General features: G+C 37.7%; 1 long non-coding RNA gene across 3 annotated transcripts; it reads right to left on the reverse strand.

Annotated features, from left to right (window-relative positions):
• Window positions 1-366: 366 nt before the first annotated feature.
• LOC144990059 (uncharacterized) lies at window positions 367-7,367 on the reverse strand. 3 transcript variants are annotated; one of them, XR_013653990.1, is made up of 4 exons: window positions 7,001-7,362; window positions 5,891-6,739; window positions 4,274-4,457; window positions 367-3,338 (listed from the first exon to the last, which is right to left on the reverse strand). It is a non-coding gene; the product is annotated as an uncharacterized LOC144990059 (long non-coding RNA). The 3 variants fall into 3 exon arrangements; XR_013653991.1 differs by having other exon boundaries at window positions 6,453-6,739; window positions 7,001-7,339; XR_013653989.1 differs by having other exon boundaries at window positions 4,274-6,739; window positions 7,001-7,367.
• Window positions 7,368-12,107: the final 4,740 nt, after the last annotated feature.

Raw genomic sequence — 12,107 nt, forward strand, 5'->3', positions numbered from 1 at the left:
CAAAACTGATCAGATCAGATTCGCACAGATCCGCTCGGATGGGGATTTTCAGATCCATCCCGCCCACAGAATCAGAGACGACAACCTGGAAAAGGCGGAGCTTTCTCCCGCAAACAGGAAGAGTCCAAACATGAATAATATTTTGATCTAGAAAGATAATTTTTTTAATCTGGCAAAGTGATTCATTATATTTTCTTAATTAGTATTCATCATGAGACTGTCGCTTCTTTAGGATCAAATTTGGTTTGAAATATCCAATTTCAGATCAGGATCTAATCCTGAGGATTTTATCCTATAAGAATATGTTCGAAATACTGGGCTTTAGTGTACCTGGAGTGTAAAGGTGGGGATAATGGGACAACAAAAGATCATTCCCTGTTTTTTATTACTGGTAAAAGACATAAAAATGACATAAAAATATCTTTACATTTTTAGACAAATCATAAATTATAACATCTAATAGATGGACAAAAGAGAACAGGGTAGTGAAATTAAATAGGGAAAATAAAATACATCAATTAAGATAATAGAAATACCTGAAAAAGACAACAACGTGAAAAAAATGATCCTCTTAGCTCTCTGTCCGTGTGCTGAGCCCCTAAAGAAAACAATTTGTTTTAGTTAATAATTCAAAGAGACTGCCTGTGGCTCCTCAGCTTGATGTCAAGAGACTGTACAGCGCTCCAAATCACGCCCAAAGGCGGCAGCAAAAACAGCACATTAATGCAGGTCAAACACAGCAAAATACAAAACAACACTCTGACTTCAATATCAATTAACATGAACCTAACAGTTTGCTGTTAATGTAAGTTTAAAGGTAAAATATCTCAAATTTGGAGCAGAACTCTACAATGTACTTTTAGTGTTAGCAGGTGTGGTCCATAAAAGGAGACAGTGAAGGTGTTGTTTTAGAGACTTTACTAGTTTTTTGTGTCTTTTCCAAAACAGGAAAACGGGCAGGAACAAATCTGCACATGTTTTATGAAGCCATTCCTTAAGCAGAATATGTCAAACAAAAGACAACACTCTTTCTCCACAATTACAAGGTAAAAAAAAAGATATTTCATAAAAATGCACCTTAAAAACAGGTTAGTACAGTAGCAGACTTTAAATTTGTCTACTTTTGTTGGAGATATTTTTTATTTGGGGTCATTGGACTGTAGTTGTAGTAGAATAAGCCCCCAGTGGTTGTCAGATGAACTGCACCTTTGTTTTCAACTGAGCTTCAAACTAGAGCCTTCAATGTTTTGCCATTAAAATGGACAAACAAACAAAACAAAAAAAAAACAATCAAACAGGATGACTGGCTTTAGTCTTGTCTTACTTGGTCGATATATAGTCACAGAACTATATAAAAAAACTTGTTTAACTTTCCATGCTGACATCTAAACTACTGAATATCAAATTGCATTGTGGGTACTGCAGGCATTGTGTTAAAAAAATCGAGGAATGCTCGGAGTAAAAACAAGTTTCTGAACTTGCTTTGCAGATATTGATACTCTTGTCCATCGTGAGTCAAGCCAGATTGATGGAGTGCCCTTCTATGGATTACAACTTTTAATGATCCTGTTAAAAAGTAAAGCCACAGTAACTTTAGCTGCGTTTTTCTCTGCCAAAGAGTCCACACAGCTATTCTAAATCACATCAAGCCGCAGCCTCGAAAGGCCTGCTGCTCAAATGAAAACGGAGCAGTGATTTATTTGCTGTCCTAATGAGCTCTAATAAAAAACGCAGGACTCATATAGTCTGCATCCCCAGCATTGCTTCCACTACCTTTTCTCCTTCACACTCACTCAGTGTGCTTCACTGCATCTGCTGCACCAGGAACCATCAGCTATCCAGTTACAGCCCGCCTGGCCGGGGCCTTGCATTAGCGGCGTAGGAGAGCCGTGAACAGGGAGTATCAGATGCTGTAATATGGAAATTCCTCTGTAATGCAGAGGCTGCGGGATAGCATGATTACTTAATTCAATTAGGAAAGTAAATGTTTCTGGTCTCCCAAAGTGAGCAGGGGACGAGATGTGTCTTTGTGCGTGTGAAAGCACTTCTATCTTCAGCAAAGATGGAGGCAGTGAGAAGGACTTAATGACCCACTCCCACGTAAATTGTGTTTTTGCTGTTTTCAGCATTTCTTAGTGGCATTTTTTCTCCTAATGGAGGACATATACAAAGGAAATTAAACTCATTAAGTATTTTTTAATCAAAATCGTGAATCATAATTAGACAAAAAATGTCCAATGCCATTTGAAAAAGCTTGTGGCGGTGACGTAGGTGCTAAAGTTGGCGGGGCAAAAACTCCACTCCGTTCTGATGCATCCACTAGTAGATGAACAGATCCATGTACGTCTTCGTTTTCCTCGTCCAAGTTGGTATCTGGTTCAAAGCTGCACAGCTGGATAGCGCCAATATTGCTCACCGTTTTTGTTACACCGGTAATGTTAGGTTGGGGGATGTGAGGGGCTGCAAGCTAGCGGGAGAAAATGCACACACACAGGGATGATGGGAAGTGAGGTCAGGCTCACTACAAATCACAACTCAGAGACAAATTTCTACTTAACTCCTGCTGCTCTGCAGAAATTATGTTCTAGAAAATAACACAGGTTTTTGCTAGAAAAGAATAGTTATAATTATAAGAAGAAACGCTTTTAGAATAGATCAAAAGATAATGGGAGTAGGGCGTAAATAACAAATTAGTCTCATGGCTTTGAGAAATAAACCTTTAAGCAGAGTGTGGGATAATCGTCACAGATGTCCCTTCCTAGACGTAGATTTGTGGCTTTTTTGACACTTTAATTCATCGTAAAACACAAGTCAGGATCCAAAAAGAAAGTAAGACCATTAACGCTGAGCAGAGGTAATGTTTTCCAGTGCAGTGCCAGCCGTGCCACCCAGTGTGTTCAAGCATGGAGATCCAATAATTTCACAGCGGGTGAATATTTCCTGGAGGATTTTACACTGAAGCTGCTGACGGCAGATAATAAAACAACTGTTGACTACGATGCCCCAATGCTAAGTTGCTCCAAGGAGGAAGCAGAGGTAACTCATAAGACAAATATTTAACCTTTTAACTGCCTGCTAAAACAATCGGTAGTGCACATTTAGATAAACCAATTATTAAAAACTTTCTGCGTGGAGTTTGCATGTTCTCCCTGTGCATGCGTGGATTTTCTCCAGGGACTCTGACTTTTTCCCACCATCCAAAAACATGCTCCATAGGTTACTCTAAATTGTCCCTAGGTGTGAATGTGAGTGGGTGTGTGATTTGTGGCCCTGCGACAGACTGGCGACCTGTCCAAGATGTCATCTGCCTTTGCCCACGAGTGGCACTCCCCTTGACACTGAAAGGGACAAAAAATATATATTAAAAGTATTATTTCCCCCAAGAAAAAAACAACAGAAAAACTTGTTTTAATGGATTTTGTCTTGTTGTTAAATGGTTAATTTGACAGTCAATTGAGTGCAATAAATGACAAAAAAATACAAATTTCCAAGCTTTTTTTCAAAAGATTTTTACAGATTTTAAACGCACCAAATGCACGAATATCCTTCAAACATGTCTCACAAAATGATACCATTGTCATTCAATCCATTATTTAGCACAGTAATGTCAGCTGAGCTGCAAATGACTCAAAACGCAGCTGCTGGAAAATGGAAAACTGTCAGGGGAAAAAAAAGGTGGAGCTCTTCAAACTATCTGACAGATTTGATACGCTCTACAACGTGGAGCAGTGTTATTAATATGGGAAGTGGGTCTGTTAAATCTATCAGTCCATTATTCTAACAGGAATCCAAAAGATATTTAGTAGTTCAGCAGCCAGTGAGCCTTATCTGTTTGTTTGTTTGTTTGTTTGTTTTTGTTTGCAGCATAAAGAGTTTATTTCTCCATTTTAAACCCGGGAGGTGCTTGCAGTGCAGTGCTAGACACTTGACAGAAAAAGCAGATTTTGAATTATGACGTTAATCTGATTCTGCTTTTTCTAAATGTATCTTAACGTTTTTATTCTATGTAAAAACACTGAATCATAAGAAATTAATAAAACGCTTGCTTTAATATTATTTTCTGTCTTGCAAGAAAAATACTCTTAGTTTCAGAAAACATGTCTTGGTGAATAGAATTTTTTCTTAAATTAAGAATTCTTAATTTTTGCTTTTTTACTTAAAGAAATTTTAAGATTTTTTTGCTTATTTCTATTGCAGTGTAAAAGTTACTCTGGGTTTCTGCTCTGCAGGTTTTTGTAGATTTAAAGTTCATATAAAACAAAAAGGTGCTTACCTCCAGTCTTGTTGTGCTTCAAGATGTAAACTTGTGAGCGTCTGCAGGGGCCACTGGGAATCTTCCGGGGGTCACAGAAGCCTCGGAGGTCCTGGTTTTACAGCATGGCGGTTCGCACCAGCTCACTCTCTGCTGAGACTGGACTCTGTCACGTGCAGATTTATGTTCCTCTCTATTAAAGCAGCTTTACAAGCCCACCGAGATGTAGAGAGGCAGAGAGAGGGACACACAGGCAGGCGGGATGAAAAAATTAAACGGGTGAAGAACAAATGGTTTAATGACTGCAAAAGAAACAGACCCATCAAAGTGGAACTAAATCACTTTTGCTTGAAGTAGTATGAGGCGGAATTTAGTTCACTGTTCCAGCGGTGGAAAAGCTCCAACATGTGGTCTCTGACTGTAAAAGTTTTCTGACTGTCACCACTTTTTAATACAAACCAGACAAAAATTAACTACTGCACAGTAAGTGTGTTTTCTTTTTCTTTCTGCATGGCCCTAATCCTCTTCCGTAAGTCACAGAGGAGTTAGTGTTCATGGAGGTTTTCAGAACCAAACAAGTAAAACATAATACATTTTTTTAGTGTTTTTATTTATTTTTGAGTTTTTTTGGGGGGTTTTTTTCATTTAAAGAGACATATTTTTGGGCTTTGTAATAGCGCCTATATAAAGGATGCTTCTGTCAAAATCCACAAAAGCAGACAGGAAACTTATTTTTTCTAGTAAAGATTTTTAATTTTTTTTTTAATAAAATCATAATTTTTTTTTCTTATTGACTAAGTTTAAAGAAGGTACAAGAAGAACAATTGTAACAACTTTCTCTTTTTCTTTGAAAACTTGTTAAAATAATCAAGAAACACTCAATTACAGTAAATTTATTTTAACAAGATTCAATTGAGAAGACTAATATTTACAAAAAATGAGAGATTATTAAGGTAAAATATGTATTGTAAATAAGACATTTGTAGTTTTACATCCTAGTCCAGTGGGGCTAAAATGCTGATAATAAGAAAACATTTCCAGATATGAAATGAAACAGAATTCAATTAAATTGTTAACAAGTTTTAAAATGTTCTATGGCAGAAAAATCGAACTTCTAGCTCCTTAATATTACTTTCTCTTTACATTTTTTCTACGTTTTTCCAATTATTTTAGTTGTTAATTTTCCTAAAAACGTTCAAGAATTTCGGTTAAATATGTTTTTTAAAACTTTTAAACCTGATTATGGAATATATTTAAGTTTTGGGAGAATTTATCAAAGGCAACGCTAACATCTTTTTAATCATTTCAAAAAACTTGGCTTAATATGAAAATCTACTATATATATTATATATAGATTTGTTGGAAAAAGTGATTCCTCTTTCTTTTATTCTTTTTTCTACAATAAAGAAATTGAATCGAATTGAATTGAATTACTTTCCGAAGCGACATCCTCCATGTGTGTAATACTTTTCTTGACCACAAGAGGGCACTGTAATTCTTTTCCAGCTACCAACTGAATTTTCTTTTACAAGTCACTACATCTTTGGATGATGTGATGCACAGAGGACAGAGCTGAAGTTAAATGCATATGGATGGGGTGAGCATACGGAGGGGAGGCTCCTTTCCCTTCTGACTTACCTGCTCTGTGTGTCCTTGTGTTTTTTTTTAAGGCAGCCACCTGCATTATGACAGGAATCTGCATCTTCTAAGGACAAAGTAGGTCCTGCAAGAGTTTCAGCTTCAGAGATGTGTGTTCAGAAGGAATAAAAAGGTTGTTCAGATAAACACAGGATGCCCGTTCCACAAAGACAGCCCTCCAGACTCTCATTTCCTCAGATTGCGTTGGACTTTTAGGCTCCCTCCTGCAGCGATCTGACACTGAGCGCTGAACAACTGCATCTAAAGATAGCTGCCGGTGTGCAGCAGCATCATGGGTCAAACAGCACACAAAAAGGTGACCGAGGAGTCACAACGCAGAGTTAAAAAGTTCAGTAGGCTGTTTTTTAAAGCCAAAAATAAGCAGGCATTTGGTTGACCTGTCCTTCCGGCTAAGTTTCCCTGACATATGGTGTTTGTCAGAGCAATAAAGCTGTCCCATAACCTCTGCAATATTCATGATCCAAAGTTTGTGCCTCACCTGACAGCTTGATAAGTGTTAGACCTGAGTGTGTTCCCAAGTTCAAAGATAACAAAAACATACCTGGGTCAGTCCGGGCCGAGCTAGTCCAGACACCCAGCAGCCCTCAGCAGCAGTTAAAACACTGTCCTCTTTGGCTCAGGACTGCACCGCTTTCAGAAAACGCTTCAACTGTTTACCTATGTCACGGGCTGAGAGGAGTCCATAATAGGCAATGGCTCATCTCAACATTACGGCCTGTTTATAAATGAGGAGGAAAAATGACACTTTTATTGCCTGATGCAGCATCCCTGTGTCCCGCCATGGCCCCTGCCTGCTTCGACTTTTCCTGTCATGTTGGTGGAAGACTTCTGGAAGAAAAATGAGATGGAGAAGAAAATGTATACACAGAAAACCAGCAGGAGAGAAACTCTGGACAATGACAGCTTTAATGCGTTACATTATAAACATACATCAATTAGAGCAAGGGGGGCAGCTGAGGTATCTGTGAGCCCACCAAACCCACAAGAGGCAGAACTCTTGTTTTCAGTTGTGTGGAGCATTGAAACTCCACATTAGAGAATAAGAGGTTTTGCCTAAAAGAGTAAAGAGCGTGTATTCTTCTGTCTTACCCCCAGAGTGCAGCAGCGTCCACTTTCACGTTTGTGTCCCATCTGCATGGAGCTTCAGCAGCCTGACTTACCACCCTCAGTGCTATTTATAACAGCCCTGACTCAGCTCCACTTCTGTTTCTCAAGAAAACAGAAAAGAACAAAGACGTTCAAAGCCACCGTTTCCACCTAGAAATGATCTCGCTCCACTCTGCAGAAGCACAAATGTCCTCCACATGCATCTGCAGAGCAATGTGGTGTTTACTTGTCTTGATGCTGAGCTCCGGCTGTGAATGAGTCAGAGTGAGGTGAAAAGGCCTCTGTCTGCACAGGGCCTTGATTTGAGCACTCAGAAGCCAAATGCCGCCTGTTGTTCACTTGGTTTTGATTTCAGCGCCTTTCGCCTTCCAGTTCTTCTGTTCTCCACATTTCGTTGCATCAGTTCTATTTACTTGGTTTATACCAGCAAAGAATTTTTGTTTTATTTTATTTTGTAAATTATTTATTTCATGCAATCAAAAAAACTCTATAGAAAGACAAACAACAGAAATACACATCGATACAAACATATGTTGTGACATTGATTACAAAAAACACATATACATACATTTATAAATGATTCAATCTACATCATAAATAGACACATTGACTCATGACACAATGAGGCGATTCAATATTAATTTAGTCAAAAAGAGATTAATTAATTGCTTTGAATGGAGTAAGAGGAAGTACATTTATTCAGTCCTATCCCCTGTTTTGTTTCACTAAACCTTTTTTTATTTTGCGTAAATTATCAATATCAGATATTTAACTTATATTCAGTTATACTTTACCAACACAGATTTAGGTAATAAAAAATCCATAAATCAAGTGACAAAGATGAAGTACACACTACTTATGTAAGCAGCCATCCTATTATTTCAGAAATCATTACAGTCTATCCAGATCAGGTATTTAAAAGAAAAGGTGCATAATCTTTGTTTTATATTTTTTTGAAGAACTTGTTGTAACAAATGAAAAAACTGATAAACATCATAAATCTAAACACATATTGGGAAGCAAAGTGGAGTGCCTTTTGATATGGTTGGAAAAGACTGTTGCTTTTTTCATCTTTTACAATTGAATGTTTGAATGTAATTGAATTATTTTATTTTAAATTTCATTTATTTATTGATTTGTTTATTATTACTTTTTTTGTCACTATTATTATTTGGTCCTTGTCACAGCTAGAATTTGAACTAATGAACTCCTGTTGCTCTGCAGAAACTGTGCCCTTGAAAAACGACACAGGTTTTCGGTAAAACTGCATAATCCTAATTAAAGCACCAGTGTGAATGCTATGAAAACAGATGATCGGATTGGGACTTTAAATTTGGTGGTTAACAGAAAAGGAATCTTGTTTATACTTTCTGTGGGTAATTACAACTATTCAATTCAGCTCAAGTCAGTTTTACCAACCGGTGTATATAGCCCAATATTTACAACAATAGTCATTTCTATGGGCTTCATGAATCGTAAAGAACATAAAGTCACAGAATTTAATAGCTGATTGCTAAAATAAACTAAACAGACTAATCTAAACTGGACATTCCTGCCCTTGGACCCTCCTTCATGGTAAGGAAAAACTGATTCCGGACAAAAAGAAGAAACCTCACGGGTGTCCACATGAAGGAGGGATCCTCCCCCAGGACAGACAGGCGATGTACCAGAACTCTTAGAGAATAATTGGCTTATCTAACTCTAAAACTACATATTTAAATAGTCCAGCAGATGGGCTTAATCCAGATGAGTAGGGGGGCGAGCTGGGGGTGCGAGACGAACCTGATCTCAAATTCAGGTTGAAGTCTTTCTCCTGTTCATGTCAGATGAACCACAACTCAAATGTCCATTTCTCTTTGAGTTCCAAACAGATCAGCCGTTGTGATGTGGGGACAAAAGGACACATAATGAACCCTCAGAGAAAGCTTTTATTTGCCAATAACATCTGCTCTTGATGTTAAAGTTCCTTCTCAAAAATCCCGGCTGGGTGCACTCTGTGTGGAGTTTGCATTTTCTCCTAGTGTGGGGTTCTGCAACACATTCGGGCCACAACGTCTTATTTTCATTTAGCCCTTTAGAATAATAAGACATTGATTTGCATGTATGTTATTGTTATTATTATGATAAATATAAATGTGTTTTTTTGCCATAAATTAAACATCTCATTAAGAAAAAAATTGGCTTTTTTTTAAATATGACATAATTATTAACTTTTGGCAGAGGTTCACTTGACTTCCTTTCAAAATAAAAGACACCCTATGTCACATAGTATTGTCTCAATCCAGAAAATTAGTAGTTGAAAGTGTCATGTCAGCAGCAATAATTTTAAGAAAATTGTTTATTTTACTGTTTGTGGTGTCTCTCAACCAGAAATTTTTAAATCTACTTAAATAAGAATTAATTTAGAGCCAATGAAATGACTTTTTCCAGTTTTTTTTACCTTGAGGCGCACTAAAAATCTTGAACTTGTTTAAAAAAAATGGAAAATCTGTTTTATAATCTGATGTTGGTTGTGCCTAATGACCTCAAAATAATTTTCCATGGAACACAGTCACAGAAATCTGTCAAAGTGTGACTTCTGCCAACTACGAATGTTTCTTGAAGAATTGTGGGTATTGTAGTCAGGTGCCTGTTACTGTTTTTGAATGACTTGAATAAAGTTTGAGTCAGTCTACCTTTTTTGTTCTTTACCACTTACTTACTTTTTACTTATACAGCTACTTTCAAAACCGAAAAACCTTTTAAGTTTTATTTTATTATAAAGTCACGGGGGGGCACATGGGCTCCAGGGCCTCAAAGTGAAGCCCCTGCCTAGTGCATGTATAGGTTTTCTCTGACCTTCACACCCTGATTGTTTGACATGTGTGAATGAATATGTTACCCTGCGATGTAGTGGGTGGTCGGTATAGGACGCACCGCACCTTCGCCCTTATATAGCTGGGATAGGCTCCAGCTCCAGCAGATCCTGTGCAGGATAATTAGAAGAAAAGGGACTCAAAGTCGGTCAAAAAAAAAAAAGATACCGTAGTTCTTGCATCTGCTCAAGGTTGGAGGTGTGAAGGAGTCTCAAGTTACTCTAAAAAAAATTCCAAACTACCAAAAATGAAACCTGCAGAAACCCAAGACGCAGACTTCATATGTGGATGCCAACAAGTTCCTTCATGAAGACCCGCACCAACATCACAGACAGACAGACAGACAGACAGACAGACGGACGGACTGAGGTCATGACAACTAACCTACTTTCATCATCCCGATGGTTTTCAGGCTTGGTGATATTTCAGCTTGAGTGATTGAATTGCAGTTTATTAAACTCTGCAGCTGTTGTTTTTGAAGGCACCAAGGAAACAGAGGTAATTGATGGAGCTATTGAGTTACATGTGGCTGCACATGAAACCTCCATGACGAGAAAGTCAAGGATACTAATTCAAGCTCCACTCCTCGCCTGAGCTCACCGTCTACAAACAGAACCAGGCAGGTTACTATGGCGTGGTGTGAGTTATTGATACGTCTGAGTTTATGACTCCATGAAGGATATTTACTAAAGGCAGAGAGCGTTGGACTTCTTGAATGCTTAGGAATAAAACAAGTAGAAGGAAAAATATCATCAAGGCTTTGCTAATAATATTGGGGTATCGTTCAAGATCTTGCTCTGGGCGCATTGTGTTCAGTAACTCATGCTCAGACATTTACCTTTAACCGTTAAATTTAAATGTGAGACGTGATCATCAATCAAAAACTGGTCAGAGCCAGAACAATGTGTGGTTTTGACTACTTGGGTGAGCTCCTGGCAGATAAGTGTTCCTGTAAAAATGGGGTCTAAATTACTGTTTTGGCTTGCCAGCTGCCCCCCCACCACCAACAGTGCTACATAATAGGTAGGTTGAATGGGTTGAATGTGTCACTATACCTGTGGTGGGGGGTTTCCCAGGGTAAAAAAGCAGATGGAAAGATGAGGCGGAAGGAAGGAGGGTGATTTGTCGCTGCGGTGGTGGTAAAGGAGGATCAGAGGGCTCTCCCGATGCCAACTGTTCAGACAAGAAAGTTTCCAGTTGCTGCTAAGTTCACTTCCCAGGTGAAACCACGCAAGGGTTGATCTGAAAGTACAATTACACTCATCTGGTTGATTTAAAAGGTGATTTTTTTAATAATAAAAACAACAATTCGGGGTTTGCTTTACAAAAAAAAGTGATTGAAAGCATCAGATCCCTTTTTTGTGTGTTTCATTGTTGTGGTTCAGGAGTTTGGGGGTTCTCTGCTTTTTTGCAGCAGTAATCTGGATTTTATCTTTTCTATAAAGAAAAAGAAAAAACACTGAAGTGTTTTTGTGGTTGCACTTCAGATAAAAGAAAAATACTTCACCGCTGTGCAGATCTGCAGGGGAGATTATCAAAATAGATGAGATCTTATCTTGTGTTTTTACAAGGTTTAAGTTCAGTTTTGCACCAAACACATTTCTGAGTAACTTTTTAGTTCTGCGTATTTGACACTACATGGAATGTAGGTCTGAAGATGTTTGGAGTGGTTTAAATGTAGGAGGAGAGTTCTGCTTTTCAGTTTAATCTTGCAAACTATCAAATAAATAGTTTTCATTTTATAGTAAATGAGCAATTTCAAACCAGGGCACACGAGGACATCAGGCTTTCACATTGCAAACTATGTGATATTTGCATAGATTTAAAACTTTGTGTTTAGACATTAAAGATACTTTAAGTTTTAAGTTGTTTTTTTACTTCTCTTTGCTCTAAACCTTTCCAAACTTTTCTCAAAATCCGCACAGTTGAGATTTTTTTTTTATCTCATAGGAATTCTAGGATCTAGAAATGAGGAAATTATTATTAAAATAAGTCAAATTCCTTTAGCTTCAAACAGTCCAAACTCGTAACAATAGAAAAACTTATGGTTCAATTTTAAGAACTGTTTTTCATAAATCATTTAAATGTTAGGCTAGCACTTATTGTCATTATTTTGGAAACAAAATTTTAGACTTGTGCTATGAGAATATGTGCCAGATTTACATTATATTGTCAGAAGTCAGAGCTCTGTCTCCCCCTCTGGTCACCAGCAAGAACCATCTTCAGAGTTCTTA

Source organism: Oryzias latipes, chromosome 24 (genome assembly GCF_053564925.1).
Source record: "Oryzias latipes strain Hd-rR chromosome 24, Olatipes_Hd-rR_3.1".
Classification (NCBI taxonomy): domain Eukaryota; kingdom Metazoa; phylum Chordata; class Actinopteri; order Beloniformes; family Adrianichthyidae; genus Oryzias; species Oryzias latipes.